Source organism: Schistocerca serialis, unplaced genomic scaffold (genome assembly GCF_023864345.2).
Source record: "Schistocerca serialis cubense isolate TAMUIC-IGC-003099 unplaced genomic scaffold, iqSchSeri2.2 HiC_scaffold_1393, whole genome shotgun sequence".
NCBI classification, from domain to species: domain Eukaryota; kingdom Metazoa; phylum Arthropoda; class Insecta; order Orthoptera; family Acrididae; genus Schistocerca; species Schistocerca serialis.
Genome location: NW_026047617.1, coordinates 31985111 through 32004138, shown reverse-complemented (window position 1 = coordinate 32004138; position 19028 = coordinate 31985111).

The window sequence follows — 19028 nt, the reverse complement described above, 5'->3', positions numbered from 1 at the left end:
AATAATTTTGGTTTCTGTTTCATGTGAACTACGACGAGACAATTTAACTTGGAAAAGAGAAGAAATACTCGCAGCCAAGTTAGTCAGACCTACAAATAAAACCGGCACTCTGGGCGCAGAAAAAAGGCCAGATCTATAATTTTTTTTTGTTAAAGCTTGCTAGTATTGAGGAAGTAGACGTAGATTGGAACATTTTCTAATTGTGTTCATGCCACATGTAGTTTGATTGATCTGGCCTAGTTGCATTTACCTGGATATAATATAAGAAAGTAGCCACAGAAGTATTCTTGGGTGAAGGGAGATATATACGCCTTGACTGTAGAACATTTATATGGTTTTAATTAGGGCAATGCTTAAGATGAGTCAAACAGAGCAGAGCAACACGAAACAGCCTTCAGCTGTTAACACTGAAGATAATGATGGAGTAAGAAGTGTTGTAGAACCGATCGCTACAGATAGCGCAATAGAACGCCCTGTAGACACGGCTGGAGATGTAACAGCAGGTATGCAACATGGATTAGATCCATTAGTAATTATCATGAGTCAGATGCAGATGATAACCGAGAGCATGAATAACATGAAAATCGATATTAACGCGAAATTAGCCTCAGTTACTGAAGGGCAGGAAAATTTGAAAACCGACATTAACGCGAAACTAGCCTCAGTTACTGAAGGGCAAGAAAATCTGAAAATTGACATTAATGAGAAGTTAGCCTCAGTTACCGAGGGGCAAAATGATTTGAATTCGAAGTTAGCCTCAGTTACTGAGGGGCAAAATGATTTGAATACGAAGTTAGCCTCAGTTACGGAAGGTCAGGAGAATTTGAAAGCTGAGATTAAGCAGCAGTTACACGACAGTTTTTCCGAATTAGAGCAGCGGATAGAGGCGAAGACAAAGGAACTTAAAGATCAGGCCGAAGAGACGGAACGAAAATTAACTGCACAAATAGAATTGGTGAAAGTTCAATGTGAGGAATCTACTCACCGCGTACATGTAGAAATGAAGGAGTATGTGGCGATTAAGTTAGATACCGTACGCGAACAGATGGAAATGGTTCCGCAGTTAGTACAAAAGCAAGATGCCACGTCATGTGCAATTGCGCAACTTCCTGAATGGGCACGTACGCAGACGAACCTAAAGGAAAGTGTTGAACATCTGACCGAACGTCAAGAAGTTATAGACCACCAAATTAATGTATTAACGGGTAAATTATCCGAAACCACATTAGAAAACAAAAGGCTAATGTGTGAAAACGTTGAGCAAAATGTTAAAGCAGCATTCCAGAGTCTATGCGGCAAACAGGAAGAGAATTTGTTTGCGAAAGGACTTGAGGAAGTGCGACAGCAGTTAGGGGCTGATTTCGAGCATTGGAAACAGACGATAGCAGAGTCGATACGCGTTTCACAACAAGGCTCAGAACAAATGAATACAGGCCAGCAGCAGAAGTTGGCAGCGACTGTAGAGCCAGTTACTGCACATTCGCACACGATACCGACTTGTGTGAGTAACTCGAATATTAAATTGCCACGAGCTAGTTGTTCGCGTGAAGTTTTATCTGACGGAGATTACGAAAGCCTTTGCCATGCCGAAGAAAAAATGCTAAATCATCGGCAATTTCAGATTTTTAACACTGACAAAAGGGGGGTCCATCCGATTGTTTTTATTCGAAGTTTTAGAGGAGTACTACCCAGAAATTGGTCGGAGTGGCAGAAGATCAGTTTCGTGACTGGGTATATACAAGGTTCGGGGGCCATCTGGGCCTCGGACATGACTTCTGTTTGCTCGACATATGACGATATTGAGAAAGCGTTTTTAGCAAAATTCTGGTCTGGAGGGGTACAGGAACGCCTAAGGCAGGAGGTGCTCTACCCAGAGCCTTTCTCTTTTTCAAAAGGAAGCCTTAGGAAGTATTTTGAAAAATATATAAACAAAACTAGATATTGGGACAGACCTATGCCTTTGCCAGACATAATAAACATACTTAAGGCAAGATTACCAACTAACATCCGGAATCAATTAATTTACGGGAACGATAAAGACTTGGAGTCGTTCCTCACGACGTTAGATCATATAGACACTATAGAAGAGAACAACCAGAAAGCCCGTAACAACAGATTCCAATATAGGGAGATAGAACCTCCGCCAAATGGTAGGCAAGTAAACGCACAGAGATCGATAAATAGTTGAGAAACCCCTCAAAATCTCAACAATAATACCGGCAATAGTCTTGCGAGGGGCTATCCAAGGAACAACAGGAATGGGAAAAGATACAATCCCGTATGGGCAAACGAAAGGAATTTCAGACCGCAAGCTTGGAACAATAACGGTAATGAAAGTGGAATCAACCGGGGGGAATAAACTCAAATAACCAACATCAGTGGGGACGGACATCTGCGAATCAACCGGTAATTACCGAAGTGACGGACGATGTCAACCACCAGGCGAATCAAAATCCAACAAACTTGTAAGGACCCACTCGTGCCCCGGAGGAGCGGTCAACAATTGGTTGAGGGGCAACAGGATATGTGTACACATGCTAACGTATAATGATGGACGATTACTGGCAGATGAATTGACCGAGGACTTAGAACCCCAAGATGAGGATAAGGAACAGGTGGCAGTAGCCGAAGTGCAAGTCATTTTAGAGACTGTACCGATAGTGGCGGTTTTGGACACAGCTGCAACCACAAATGTTATTTCGGAGGCTCTATTCAACAAGATCAGAAATATAAGACGAGTACCAATTTTTCCAGTTCAAAATTGCAGAATAATAGGCGCCGTTGCGGCAAGATCGGCTAATGTAAAAGTGCAGTCACTACTTAGTGTAGAAGTCGGAAATGTAGCAATATTAAGCACATTCCTTGTTGTAAAAAATTTGGTGGTAGACAGCATTATAGGAGTCGACAGCCTACGTCAATACGGACGCAGAATAGATTTTAAAACGGGAAAAATTTGGTTAAATGTAAATAAACAAGAAATTGAGTTGGACTTGTTGAAAAAGGAAAGCCTTACCACAAAATATAATAGTGTGATCAGTGTGCAAGTAATCAGGACTGCACAAAATTCTAAACAGCACGTAAATAATGAGTTCCAAGTCAAAGGAGATTTCGGTCAATTAGTGTATGAGAAGTTAAATGAATCCGACTGCATTATTGAAGATCAGAAGCAGCAGCTCAAAGAATTATTATTAGCGTATGAAAACGTGTTTGACGAAAGGCCAGGAGTAATTAAGGGATACATATGCCATCTCTACGTTAAGCCGCACGAAACGTATTGTAGAACTTTCTATCCTGTTCCCTGGAGGTTAAAGGCTCAAGTTCAAAAAGAAACAGATTGCATGTTGAAATGGGGTTTGATCGAACCCTCTACAAGCCCATACTGCTCCCCAATTGTTGGTCGTGCCAAAAGCAAAATGAACGCTCGTAAAAAACATAACAATAAACTGTGTGTGTAGTGATAGAAACCTTTAAGTTGAAATAGTTAAGCAGTGACATAGAGTATAGAAATAGTGACTAACTATTATTATCGAGTGTTGTAAAGAAGATAGTAGAGATAGGCTTCACCTGTGGTATGGGTCAACATAGAACTTTAGCATTGCTAATGTCCTCAAAAATGATTAAGGATCTAACTGACTTTCAAGAAGAATGAAATGTTTCCCGCAAATGACGCTGAATAATCTAAAGAGGTTCGAGTGAAGATTCATATATAATCTCATATGAACGCTTACATGTGTAAACGTGTGAAGGGATGTGTTGTGGTAGTGAATCGTGAGTGACGGTTAACGCCGCAAAGATAATTTCCCGCGCAAAACAGTTGACGTTGGCGCGAGAGTTAAAATCGATATAGACGATACAGATATGCTTTGTAAGAGACTCGCAACAAACGCGAGGATAAACTGATTCATGTTGAACTCTAAAAGGAATAGGTGTTATAATTAGAAGTTACGAGTTTTTAATTTGTTAATGAATGATTAAAGAAAGTAATATTCATAGATTCAGTAGTAATTTAATGGTTCGTCTTCGTTTGGGAATTTTGTGTGAAAAATCCATTTCCATATATGAGCGTGGATGAACACCGTATGAATCAGAGAGGAATTGAAAGAAGCGAATCCGCATTCCTCAATGCTAATAACTTTTACATTTCAGCACTCAAGCGAAGAAATATATGTATTTAGAATAAAAAGTTTTGAGTATAGCTAATATGACTTATCAAGGAAATATAGATGATGTCTTGGTATAAAATGAACTACACTTTCCATTATTCGATGATTTGAATCCAAAATCTATAGTAAGTTACATGAATCCTTTAAATTACGAAGAACAAATCAGTGATAGAAAATGTGTTAGAACTTATGGACTTATAAGCACAAGTGGGGAGGCAAAGTCAAAAGGAGTATTCAAAAGGGAGTAAAAATGTGGACGTCGGGGACATGCAAGACCCGGGGGAGTTTAGCACCGCAAGATATTGTACCAGGAGCAAGACTGTAAAACGAGAATTCACGTCATTTATTGTAAAACGTTTTTTTTTTTTTTTTTTTTTTTTTTTTTTTTGCTAGAGGCACAAACCACTCTTCACCAAACCGTGATACAAATTGATCCCTGTCTTTCCTTTAGAGATCTATTTCAAAATTATATTTTTTTTCTTCTATAGGCTTTCCTATCTTCTATGTACCGTTGGCTGGGGGCCTAAGCTTAAGAGGTTTTCCAAGGTTTCCCTGCTTAAGAAAGTTCCCGAATGGGTAGACCCTGACATCAGTTCATGAAAGATCATCTTCCTTGGTTGTGCACAGCAAATAGAACACCTAGATGCACGTAAAAGCAATACAGCCGCGGTACCGGTCTCTTCATTTCTCAATACAGCCGCGGTACCGGTCTCTTCATTTCTTCTGTTTTCAACATTTCTTTTCTTCGTCTGTCTCAAATATAATATTCTTTTTCAGTCGGAGGACTGACAATCATGACTTCCGGGTTATCCACGCTAATAGATAGCTCGCGAAGTGTGTTCGGTGAATCAAAATTGAGCTCACAAACTTCGCTCGCTGCGAGGGGCATTGTAATCTCCCCACGGAAAATTACCCTCTACCACGCAATAATTAATAATGGTCAACCAAATCATCCACATGTATTTACGTTTGAAAAGTATCTGATCAGATTTTCTAGTAATATATGCACCGACAGCTCGTCGACGCCAAGGTATTTTTCTAGCACGTTTATTCTTTGGAACAACAGAGGTACAGAAATGTATGCTCCATGGTTATTATAGTGGGAGAAAGGAACATCTTCGGAAGTATCGCTTGGAGGGTTTTCGGACTGCTAAAAGAGATTTTTTTACTCTTCTTCGCGCTAAAGCGAGATAGGAAAGTTTGTGCCGCTAGCGTGACAGATAAAAAGAAAGAAAACCCTGTAAAAGAAAATTACATGAGTCTTGGAACCAACAGAAAACGGAACATGTACGGAAATGGATTCAATATACAATTTTCCTCAGAAATAAGGTTTGTGACCATTTTATTCTAGAGTGAATGACGAATGAGTTATCTGTCTGAACCATTGATGATTGTCTGGGCCCTGTAATTAATTGGGAAGTTTCAGCTGTGACGAAGAGAGCCTGCAATCTCTGAGTTTTTATAAATCGTCCAAAAAGGCTTCGTCCACATCTGAAATTTTAGATCTGTCGTAAACTGAACGAAGTGTTCAAACGATCGATTTTCCCAACTGAATGCAGCGCTTAATAATAATAACAATTGTAAAGATCTTTTCCAGCAAGCCAGCCGCTGAACATTAAGACGAAGGGCTCCACCAGAGATTCTACTAGGCTGATTTCACGTAAATAATATAGTTAAACTGTACACAGATAAAGGACAGAGAGAAGGAGAGAGAGAGAGTGAGAGAGAGAGCGAATGAAATTCGAGAAATTACTCAGAATCCTCCATTACCATAATTGTTTGTCTGTCTTTTCACGGATCAGCCTAATAAGAAAACACGAAGCCCTGACTTTATTGTACCGATTTATGTGTGAGGGTGAAAGAGCGATAAAGGCGACAGATACACTTCTGTACAGACAAAACATTACACCAAGTTAGCGGCAAGCTGCATTCATATAGACTTTCATCATTTACAGAGTAGAATTCATTACATATTGTGAGTCTAGATTTTCGAATCCGACGCAAAACTGATGGTTAATTGTAACGTTCATGTCCTCCTAAAGACGATGGAACACTCAAATTGCGTCGAGATTCAAAACATCGTCCTCCAGCCGACTTGTCTCCAAGGGGATATTGCTGCCTCGGGCACCTTATGGTCGTTCTCCTGTGAGTCTAGAATTTCGAATCCGACGAAAAACTGATAGTTAATTGTAACGGTCAGGGCCTCCTAATGACGATGGAACATTCAAATTGCGTCGCGATTCAATACTTCGTCCTCCAACCGACTTGTCTCCAAGGGTCTATTGTTGCTTCGGACGTCTTTTGGTCGTCCTCCTGTGAGTCTACAATTTTGTATCCGACGCAAAACTGATAGTTAATTGTAACGTTCATGGCCTCCTAATGACGATGGAACACTCAAATTGCGTCGCGATTCAATACATCGTCCTCCAGCCGACTTGTCTCCAAGGGTCTATTGTTGCCTCGGGCGCCTTTTAGTCGTTCTCCTGTGAGTCTAGATTATGGAATCTGACGCAAAACTGATACATTAATTGTAACGTTCAGGGCCTCCTAATGACGATGGAACACTCAAATTGCGTCGAGATTCAATACATCGTCCTCCAGCCGACTTGTCTCCAAGGGGATATTGCTGCCTCGGGCACATTATGGTCGTTCTCCTGTGAGTCTAGATTTTCGAATCCGACGCGTAACTGATGGTTAATTACGTTCAGGGCCTCCTAATGACGATGGAACACTCAAACTGCGCCGAGATTCAATACATCGTCCTCCAGCCGATTTGTCTCCAACGGTCTATTGTTGCCTCGGACGCATTTTGGTCGTTCTCCTGTGAGTCTTGATTTTCGAATCCGACGCATAACTGATAGTTAATTACGTTCAGGGCCTCCTAATGACGATGGAACACTCAAATTGCGTCGAGATTGAATACATCGTCCTCCAACCGACTTGCATCCAAGGGTCTATTGTTGCTTCGGGCGCCTTTTGGTCGTTCTCCTGTGAGTCTAGATTTTCGAATCCGACGCATAACTGATAGCCAATTACGTTCAGGGCCTCCTATTGACGATGGAACACTCAAATTGCGCCGAGATTCAATACATCGTCCTGTAGCCGACTTGTCAACGAGGGGATATTGCTGCCTCGGGCACCTTATGGTCGTTCTCCTGTGAGTCTAGACTTTCGAATCCGACGCTAAACTGATAGTTAATTGTAACGTTCAGGGTCACCTAATGACGATGGAACACTCAAATTGCGTCGCAATTCAATACATCGGCCTCCAACCGATTTGTCTCCAAGGGTCTATTGCTGCCTCGGACACCTTATGGTCCGTCTCCTGTGAGTATAGATTTTCGAATCCGATGCAAACTGATAGTTAATTGTAACGTTCAGGACTTGTCAATGACGATGGAACATTCAAATTGCGTCGAGATTCAATACATCGTCCTCCAGCCGACTTGTCTCCAAGGGGATATTGCTGCTTCGGGCACCTTATGGTCGTTCTACTGTGAGTCTAGATTTTCGAATCCGACGCAAAACTGATAGTTAATTGTAACGTTCAGCGCCTCCTAATGACGATGGAACAGTCAAATTGCATCGCAATTCAATACATCGTCCTCCAGCCGACATGTCTCCAAGGGTCCTTTGTTGCTTCGGACGTCTTTTGGTCGTGCTCCTGTGAGTCTACATTTTCGTATTCGACGCAAAACTGATAGTTAATTGTAAAGTTCAGGGCCTCCTAATGACGATGGAACACTCAAATTGGGTCGCAATTCAATACATCTTCCTCCAGCCTATTTGTCTCCAAGGGTCTATTGCTGTCTGTGAGTCTAGATTTTACAATCCGACGCAAAACTGACAGTTAATTGTAACGTTCAGGGCCTCCTAATGACGATGGAACACTCAAATTGCATCGCAATCAATACATCGTCCTCCAGCCGACTTGTCTCCAGCGGGATATTGCTGCCATGGGCACCATATGGTCCGTCTCCTGTGAGTCTTGAATTTCGAATCCGACGCAAAATTGTAACGTTCAGGGCCTCCTAATGACGATGGAACATTTAAATTGCGTCGAGCTTCATCACATCGTACTCCAGCCGACATGTCTCCAAGGGGATATTGCTTCCTCGGGCACCATATGGTCGTTCTCCTGTGAGTCTAGATTTTGGAATCCGACGCAAAACTGATGGTTAAATGTAACGTTCATGGCCTCCTAATGACGATGGAACACTCAAACTGCGTCGAGATTCAATACATCGTCTTCCAATCGACTTGTCTCCAAGGGTCAATTGTTGCTTTGGGCGCCTCTTGTTCGTTCTTCTGTGAGTCTAGAATTTTCTAATCCTACGCATAACTGATAGTTAATTGTAACGTTCAGGGCTTCCTAACGGCGATGGAACGTTCAAATTGCGTCGAGATGCAATACATCGCCCTCCAGCCGACTCGTCTCCTAGGGGATATTGCTGCTTCGGGAACCTTATGGTCCGTCTCCTGTGAGTCTAGAATTTCGAATCCGACGCAAAACAGATGGATAATTGTAACGTTCATGGCCTCCTAATGACGATGGAACACTCAAATTGCGTCCAGATTCAATACATCGTCCTTCAGCCGACTTGTCTCCAAGGTGATATTGCTGCCTCGGGCACCTTATGGTCGTTCTCCTGTGAGTCTGGATTTTCGAATCCGACGCTAAACTGATAGTTAATTGTAACCTTCAGGGCCTCCTAATGGCGATGGAACACTCAAATTGCGTCGCGATTCAATACATCGTCCTCCAGCCGACTTGTCTCCAAGGGTATATTGTTGCTTCGGGCGCCTTTTGGTCGTCCTCCTGTGAGTCTAGATTTTCGAATCCGACGCATAACTGATAGTTAATTGTAACTTTCAGGGCTTCCTAATGACGATGGAACACTCAAATTGCGTCGAGATTCAATGCATCGTCCTCCAGCCGACTTGTCTCCAAAGGGATATTGCTACCTCGGGCACCATATGGTCCGTCTCCTGTGAGTCTAGATTATCAAATCCGACGCAAAACTGATACTTAATTGTAACGTTCAAGACTTCCTAATGACGATGGAACACTCAAATTGCGTCGAGATTCAATAGATCGGCCTCCAGCCGACTTGTCTCCAAGGGTCTATTGCTGCCTCGGGCATCTTATGGTCCGTCTCCTGTGAGTATAGATTTTCGAATCCGATGCAAACTGATAGTTAATTGTAACGTTCAGGGCTTCTCAATGACGATGGAACATTCAAATTGCGTCGAGATTCAATACATCGTCCTCCAGCCGACTTGTCTCCAAGGGGATATTGCTGCTTCGGGCACCTTATGGTCCGTCTCCTGTGAGTCTAGATTTTCGAATCCGACGCAAAACTGATGGATAATTGTAATGCTCAGGGCCTCCTAATGACGATGGTACACTCAAATTGCGTCGCGATTCAATACATCGTCCTCCAGCCGATTTGTCTCCAAGGGTCTATTGCTGCCTGGTGCACCTAATGGTCGTTTTACTGTGAATCTAGATTTTCGAATCCGACGCAAAACTGTTAGTTAATTGTAACGTTCAGGGCCTCCTAATGACGAAGGAACACTCAAATTGCGTCGAGATTCAATACATCGTCCTCCAGCCGACTTGTCTCCAAGGGTCTATTGCTGCCTCGGGCACCTTATTGTCGTTCTCCTGTGAGTCTAGATTGTCGAATCCGACGCAAAACTGATAGTTAATTGTAACGTTAAGGACTTCCTAATGACGATGGAACACTCAAATTGCGTCGAGATTCAATACACCGTCCTCCAGCCGACTTGTTTATTTATTTATTTATTTATTTATTTATTGTTCCGTGGGACCACATTTAGGAGAAGTCTCCTTGGTCATGGAACGAGTCAATACATGAAATTATAACATGATTGTAGAAACAGATAAAATGAAATATAAGAAACATATTCAGGCGACAAGTCATTAGTTTAAATAAAGAAAATCAAGAATGTAACACTGGAATTTGCTTAATTTTTTAGCTGTTCCAGGAGCTCCTCGACAGAATAGAAGGAGTGAGCCATGAGGAAACTCTTCAGTTTGGACTTAAAAGTGTTTGGGCTACTGCTAAGATTTTTGAGTTCTTGTGGTAGCTTATTGAAAATGGATGCAGCAGAATACTGCACTCCTTTCTGCACAAGAGTCAAGGAAGTGCATTCCACATGCAGATTTGATTTCTGCCTAGTATTAACTGAGTGAAAGCTGCTAACTCTTGGGAATAAGCTAATATTGCTAACAACAAACGACATTAAAGGAAATACATACTGTGAGGGCAATGTCAAAATTCCCAGACTATTGAATAGGGGTCGACAAGAGGTTTTCGAACTTACACCATACATAGCACGAACAGCCCGTTTTTGAGCCAAAAATACCCTTTTTGAATCAGAAGAATTACCCCAAGAAATTATACCATATGACATATGCGTATGAAAATATGCGAAGTATACTACTTTTCGTGTTGAAATGTCACTTATTTCAGATACTGTTCTAATGGTAAATAAAGCGGCATTTAGTTTCTGAACAAGATCCTGAACATGGGCTTTCCACAACAGCTTACTATCTATCCGTACGCCTAGGAACTTGAACTGTTCCGTCTCGCTTATAACATGCCCATTCTGTCTGATTACAATGTCAGTTCTTGTTGAATTGTGGGTTAGAAACTGTAAAAACTGAGTCTTACTGTGATTTAGCATCAAATTATTTTCCACAAGCCACGAACTTATATCATGAACTACATTATTTGATAATGTTTCAATATTACACACAAGATCCTTCACTACCAAGGTTGTGTCATCAGCAAACAGAAATATTTTTGAATCACCTGTAATACTAGAAGGCATATCATTTACATAAATAAGGAACAGCAGTGGCCCCAGCACCGACCCTTGGGGAACGCCCCATTTAACAGTGCCCCATTGGGACTGAGCATTATTACCACTCTCAGTATTGCGGAGGATTACTTTCTGCTTTCTGTTCTTAAAGTAGGAGGCGAACCAATTGTAAGCTACTCCCCTTACTCCATAATGTTCCAACTTCTGCAGTAATATTTTGTGGTCAACACAGTCAAAAGCCTTCGTTAAATCAAAGAAAACACCTAACGTTCGCAACCTTTTATTTAATCCGTCCAAAACCTCACAGAGAAAAGAGACTATAGAATTTTCAGTTGTTAAGCCATTTCTAAATCCAAACTGTACATTTGACAGCAAATTATATGAATTTAAATGCTGCAGTAACCTTGTATATACAACCCTCTCGATAACTTTAGCAAACACCGATGGCATAGAAATAGGTCTATAATTGTCAACATTATCCCTGTCTCCCTTTTTATAAAGTGGCTTCACTACCGAGTACTTTAATCGGTCAGGAAACCGACCACTCCTAAAGGAAAAGTTACAGATATGGCTAAGTACTGAGCTAACATACGTGGAACAATACTTCAGTATTCTGCTAGATACCCCGTCATATCCATGAGAGTTCTTGGTCCTTAGTGATTTAATTATTAACTCAATCTCCCTCTTGTCAGTATCATGGAGGAGCATTTCAGGTAACAGTCTCGGAACACTTTTTTCTAAGAGCGCTATATGATTCCCTGTTGGGACTAGGTTTCTATTTAGTTCACCTGCTATATTCAGAAATTGATTATTAAGTACTGTACATATATGCGACTTATCAGTAACACGGACATCCCCACTATGCACTGATTCTATATTCTCGACCTGTCTCTGCAGACCAGCCACTTCCTTTACGACTGACCATATGGTTTTAATTTTATCCTGAGACTTAGCTATTCTATCTGCATACCACATACTTTTTGCCTTCCTAATAACTTTTTTAAGCACCTTACAATACTGTTTGTAATGGGCTGCTGCATTTAGATTTTGACTGTTTCTAACGTTTTGATATAATTGCCACTTTGTTCTACAAGATATCCTTATCCCTTTAGTCAGCCACCCAGGCTGCCTGTTTGTGCTAGTACCCTGTTTTGAACGTTCTAACGGAAAGCAACTTTCAAAGAGCACGAGAAAAGTCTTGAGGAAAGCATTATATTTATCGTCTACTGTATCAGCACTATAAACATCTTGCCACTCTTGTTCCTTGATAAGGTTTGCAAAAGTCTGTACAGCAACTGGATCAGCTTTCCTTAAAAGTTGGTAACTATATTTAACATGTGTTGCAGCACAAAAATCTTTTATACTTAAAATTTGTGCATCATGATCTGAAAGGCCATTCACCTTTTTGCTAACAGAATGCCCTTCTAATAATGACGAATGAACAAAAATATTGTCTATGGTTGTTCTACTGTTCCCTTGCACTCTCGTTGGAAAGAATACGGTTTGCATAAGATTATATGAATTAAGGAGGTCTACCAGCATCCTTTTCCTTGCACAATCACTTATACAATTAATATTGAAGTCACCACATATAACTAACTTTTTGTATTTCCTATAAAGTGAACCAAGAACCTCCTGTAGCTTTAGCAAAAATGTTGTGAAATCGGAGTCTGGGGATCTATAAATAACAACAGTAAGAAGTTTAGCTCCACTAAATTTAACCACACCCGCACAACATTCAAACACCTTTTCAGTGCAGTACTTTGAAACATCAATTGACTCAAATGGGATACCGTTTTTCACATACATGGCTACTCCCCCACACCGCAAAGAGCTCCTAGAAAAGCTGCCAGCCAACCTGTATCCTGGTAAAGGAAGCCTCTGAATTATCTCCTTATTTAAGAAGTGTTCAGATACACCAATAATTTCAGAGTCAACATCTATAAGCAGTTCACTAACTTTATCTCTAATACCTTGTATATTTTGATGAAATATACTAATTCCCTCATTAATTGGATACCCAAGCTTTGTAGAAAGTGGTTTCTTTGTTAGAGAGACTTCCCATAAGCAGGAATACCTATCAGCTGACTTCAGTCTAAAAAAGGTACAGCTCTAACACCCACAACTACCGGAATTTTCCCATGAGTGATCCCACCACCCCCAACTATGCTGTCACCTATAAGTTTTGCCAACCTCCCCTTCCCATACCTGTTGAGGTGCAGGCCATGTCTAGTGAAACCCGTCCTACTGATAGACTCCACCGACACCACTGAAATGTGACTCATGCCTTCTGTCATCAGCGCACCCCCAAGTCTCATGTTATTACGCCTGACGGCTGTATTAAGATGAGGCCGATCGTGACGCTGAAACAGTTTCACGAAATGCACATTCGTGTTGCCAGTCTGAGTGGCTATCTTTTCCAGGTCACCATCTACGTCATACTCCCCATCCCTATCAATACTATTACCAGCCCCACCCACAATCACTACCTGATCCTCATTAGTAAAATCCCTACATAACCCCCCTATGTTAAAAGTCACCTGAGCCAATCCTGCATTAGGCTTCACAATGCTGGTGACCTGGTACTCACTCCCCAAAACTTCCTGCAACTGCTGGCCTACACCTCTACCATGAGAACTACCTAACAGCAGAACCTTCTTCTTTCTCTTAGACTTTGCAACTGTCCTAGCCACCGTAACTGCTGAGGTCTGCTGCATACTTCCTACATCTACAGCTACTAGAGATTCCTCTCCACTAGACTCTGACAGTGGGTCATATCTATTACATACACCAATAGTAAAACTATCTGAAAATCTCCTTCTCCAGCAGATCTCTTGCCAACAGCCAGCTCCCATTCCCCAACCCCCTTCTCCCTCCTCATCCTATCTAGCTCCTCCTGTGCGTTTTTCAACTGCACCTGAAGGGCACAGATCTTACGCTCGAGCTCCTCTATCAATTTACTCTTGCTACATAACCTGCAGTTCCGGGAGAGGATCTCACCAGAATGCCCACTGGCTTCCCCACTGCATTCCCCCCAGTGAAAATACTTCGAACAAGTCTAACACCGCAATCCACTACTCACGAACCTACGGCAAAGCCCACACTTCTCACTCATGGTAAAATATTACAATTATTCAAACAAGAAAACAACTTTATCTAAGTTCCGCTACTACAATAAGAAAATGTTAAAAACTGACTACAGTTATCACAAACTTGCTCTACAAGGGAAGTAACTACTATTATTGACAGTATTAATCAACAACTTGTCTCCAAGGGGATATTGCTGCCCCGGGCACCTTATGGTCCGCCTCCTGTGAGTCTAGATTTTCGAATCCGACGCAAAACTGATAGTTAATTGTGACAATCAAGGCCTCCTAATGACGATGGAACACTCAAATTGCGTCGAGATTCAATACATCGTCCTCCAACCGACTTGTCTCCAGGGGGATATTGCTGCCTCGGGCACCATATGGTCCGTCTCCTGTGAGTCTAGATTTTCGAATCCGACGCAAAACTGATAGTTAATTGTAACGTTCAGGGCCTCCTAATGACGAAGGAACACTCAAATTGCGTCGAGATTCAATACATCGTCCTCCAGCCGACTTGTCTCCAAGGCTCTATTGCTGCTACGCGCACCTTATGGTCGTTCTCCTGTGAGTCTAGATTATCGAACCCGACGCAAAACTAATGGTTAATTGCAATGTTAAGGGCCTCCTAATGACGATGGAAAACTCAAATTGCGTCTCAATTCAATACATCGTCCTCCAGCCGATTTGTCTCCAAGGGTCTATTGCTGCCTGTGAGTCTATATTTTCGAATCCGACGCAAAACTGATAGTTAATTGTGACGTACAGGGCCTCCTAATGACGATGGAACACTCAAATTGCGTCGAGATTCAATACATCGGCCTCCAGCCGACTTGTCTTCAAGGGTCTATTGCTGCCTCGGGCACATTGTGGTCGTTCTCCTGTGAGTCTAGATTTTCGAATCCGACGCATAACTGATAGTTAATTACCTTCAGGGCCTCCTAATAACGAAGGAACACTCAAATTGCGCCGAGATTCAATACATCGTCCTCCAGCCGACTTGTCTCCAAGGGGATATTGCTGCCTCGGACACCTTATGGTCGTTCTCCTGTGAGTCTAGATTTTCGAATCCGACGCTAAACTGATAGTTAATTGTAACGTTCAGGGCCTCATAGTGACGATGGAACACTCAAATTGCGTCGAGACTCAATACATCGTACTCCGGCCGACTTGTCTCCAAGGGGATATTGCTTCCTCGGTTACCTTATGGTGGTTCTCCTGTGAGTCTAGATTTTCGAATCCGACGCAAAACTGATAGTTAATTGTAACGTTCAGGGCCTCCTAATGACGATGGAACACTCACATAGCGTCGAGATTCAATACATCGTCCTCCAGCCGACTTGTCTCCAAGGGTCTATTGCTGCATCGGGCACCTTATGGTCGTTCTCCTTTGAGTCTAGATTCTCGAATTCGACGCCAAACTGATACTTAATTGTAACGTTCAGGGCCTCCTAATGACGATGGAACATTCAAATTGCGTCGCGATTCAATATATCGTCCTGCAACCGACTTGTCTCCAAGGGTCTATTGTTGCTTCGGGCGCCTTTTGGTCGTCCTCCTGTGAGTCTAGATTATCGAACCCGACGCAAAACCGATGGTTAATTGCAATGTTCAGGGCCTCCTTATGACGATGGAACACTCAAATTGCGTCGCAATTCAATACATCGTCCTCCAGCCGATTTGTCTCCAAGAGTCTATTGCTACCTGTGAGTCTAGAGTTTCGAATCCGACACAAAACTGATAGTTAATTGTGACTTACAGGGCCTCCTAATGACGATGGAACACTCAAATTGCGTCGAGATTCAATACATCGGCCTCCAGCCGACTTGTCTTCAAGGGTCTATTGCTGCCTCGGGCACCTTGTGGTCGTTCTCCTGTGAGTCTAGATTTTCAAATCCGACGCATAACTGATAGTTAATTACCTTCAGGGCCTCCTAATGACGAAGGAACACTCAAATTGCCCCGAGATTCAATACATCGTCCTCCAGCCGACTTGTCTCCAAGGGGAAATTGCTGCCTCGGGCACCTTATGGTCGTTCTCCTGTGAGTCTAGATTTTCGAATCCGACGCTAAACTGATAGTTAATTGTAACGTTCAGGGCCTCCTAATGACGATGGAACACTCAAATTGCGTCGCAATTCAATACATCGTCCTCCAGCCGATTTGTCTCCAAGGGTCTATTGCTGCCTGTAAGTCTAGATTTTCGAATCCGACGCAAAACTGATGGTTAATTGTAACGTTCAGGGCCTCCTAATGATGATGGAACACTCAAATTGCGTCGAGATTCAAAACATCGCCCTCCATCTGACTTGTCTCCATAGGGATATTGCTACCTTGGGCACCAAATGGTCCGTCTCCTGTGAGTCAAGAATTTCGAAACCAACGCAGAACTGATACTTAATTGTAACGTTCAGGGCCTCCTAATGACGATGGATCATTCAAATTGCGTCGCGATTCAATACATTGTCCATCAGCCGACTTGCCTCCAAGGGTCTATTGCTGCCTCGGGCACCTTATGGTCGTTCTCCTGTGACTCTAGATTTTCGAATCCGACGCAAAACTGATAGTTAATTGCAACGTTCAAGACCTCCTAATGACGATGGAACACTCAAATTGCGTCGTGATTCAATACATTGTCCTCCAACCGACTTGTCTCCAAGGTTCTATTGTTGCTTCGGGCGCCTTTTGGTCGTCCTCCTGTGAGTCTAGATTATCGAATCCGACGCAGAACTGATGGTTAATTGTAATGTTCAGGGCCTCCTAATGACGATGGAACATATAAAGGCATATTTGCATGCCGAGCGTGAGTTTCCTCGGAAACGCGAAATATTAATTGAATAAATAATCAGTGACAAATAAATAAAGCCTATGGCACACAACTGCAGCGCTGTGTCGCTGATAAAACAAAAGCACAATTACGTTACTCTTATGTTTGATTAAGAAAGGGAGAGCTCTGGTTGAAGTGGTGGGAGAAGCACGTATTTTATTTTATTGTCTGGCACACCGCCATATTTCATGTTATAGAAGAATACTGCGAGTTGCAACCACACTAGGCACTCGATTCTGTAAAGAATTTATATTTATAAAAGTAAGTAGGATTATGAACTGTAGGCTTATTCATTGAATATATCTGATTTAACTAACTGTGTAACTTTTTTATGTTTAGTAGACAATCACCTCCGTACGACGTATTGGCATGGCTGGCAAATTATTGTAATATTGAGATTTAGATTATGAGTCCGCACCTACCGCAGCAGTCTTTGGAAACGATTTAATTACGAAGTCCGATTATTCAGTTTTATTTCACGGTCAACTACGAGTAACATTGCCTTTACGAAAAAGCCATTGTCAAGCGTCTGATAACGAATAATCAAACGTCCACGTTCCAGATAAGCAAACACAATTGCAATCACAATCACCATCATACAGATAGAATAATCAATATCTAAATAACAATATATTTTTATTTATTTATTTTATTTATTTAATATTGGCGACTGCGTTTCGGACTTGTTATTTTGTCATTTGTTACATTGTTCTCTTTGTTTCATGTAAAAAATCAACTTTCTGGACCTGGACGTCAGTGTATGAGAGATAACAAAATCTGAAGATATTTTCCAATTCTGAAATTTTGCGGGAAGTCGCAATGAAACTTCCAGCAAAATAAGGTAAGACGCAGCATCTTTGCATTGGTAGGCTTGACCAGACGTATAATTCAGTGTATTAGCATTTCAGTAAATTCTGTAGTGTTTCTTTTCCGCATAACAGTTTCAGTGATAAATTTCATTCTCAGTACTTTTCCCTAAACAATAACGTATGCAACAATACCAATACACGAGTGTACAATATGGCCGACTTCTGTACGATATCATGTAACATGGCCAGCAGCCATTACCAATAATCTCAAATTCAGTTTATATTTTTAAATTAACAGACAGCCATTGTTGCTACGAGCGATTCATGCTCAACTACATTTTATTTTAAAATCAGTGTCAAAAATTTTCTTGAAACATATATCACGTGTGGCATGGTAATAACTAGAAACCAATACGCAAAAATGGAACAGCAAGGACGTACTATTCAGACGCAATCCGACTCGGACGTGAGACAAGTGTTAGAAAATGACTTTATGACAGCAACCGGTAGTGACGATTCATCAAACATTGACGCAAGTGTTGACGAAAATTTTGACGATAGGCCGTCCACTACAAAAATTTCAAAATCTCAATCAAAGACCATGTTAATGCATGACGTCACGTCTAATGGCGCGGCGGGGGCAGAGACCTTGCAAACGGTAAACATTGCCGACATGTTACAAATGCTAATGAAACAAAACGCCGAAAACATGGCAACCTTAAAGGCACAATTAGAGACACAAAATGAACAGTTAAAAACACAAAATGACGAAATCAAATCTGATCTCATAGCAATCAAGATAGGTAATGACACTTTATGTAAGCGTGTGGAACTTATAGACGCCACACTGACCAAACAGATGACCGAACTCAGTACTAAATTTTCCCAGCTCAATACGAGACAAGAAAAGACTACAACTGACGTAGCACTTTTACAGACACAAGTAAAAAACCTTAATGTCACGTGTGAAGCTCTTACTGAACAAATTCAAACATATCCTTCAGTCCATGACAATCTTGAAAAACGAATTACTGACGTACAGAATAAATTTGACAATGTTGAACAACACCTGACTGACATCTTACAATCAGATGCCACAGCTCATTTTCAAAATATTAATAAAGAATTTCATGATTGGGTTGAGAACAAAGACAAACATTTTGATAGATGCTTACGTGAAAATTTACCAACAATTGTGCACGACTCCGTAGCGCAATACATTACTAATAACAAACAGCTGATCAGTGACGCAGTACAATCCATCACTGCACCCATGAGACAATTCACCGAT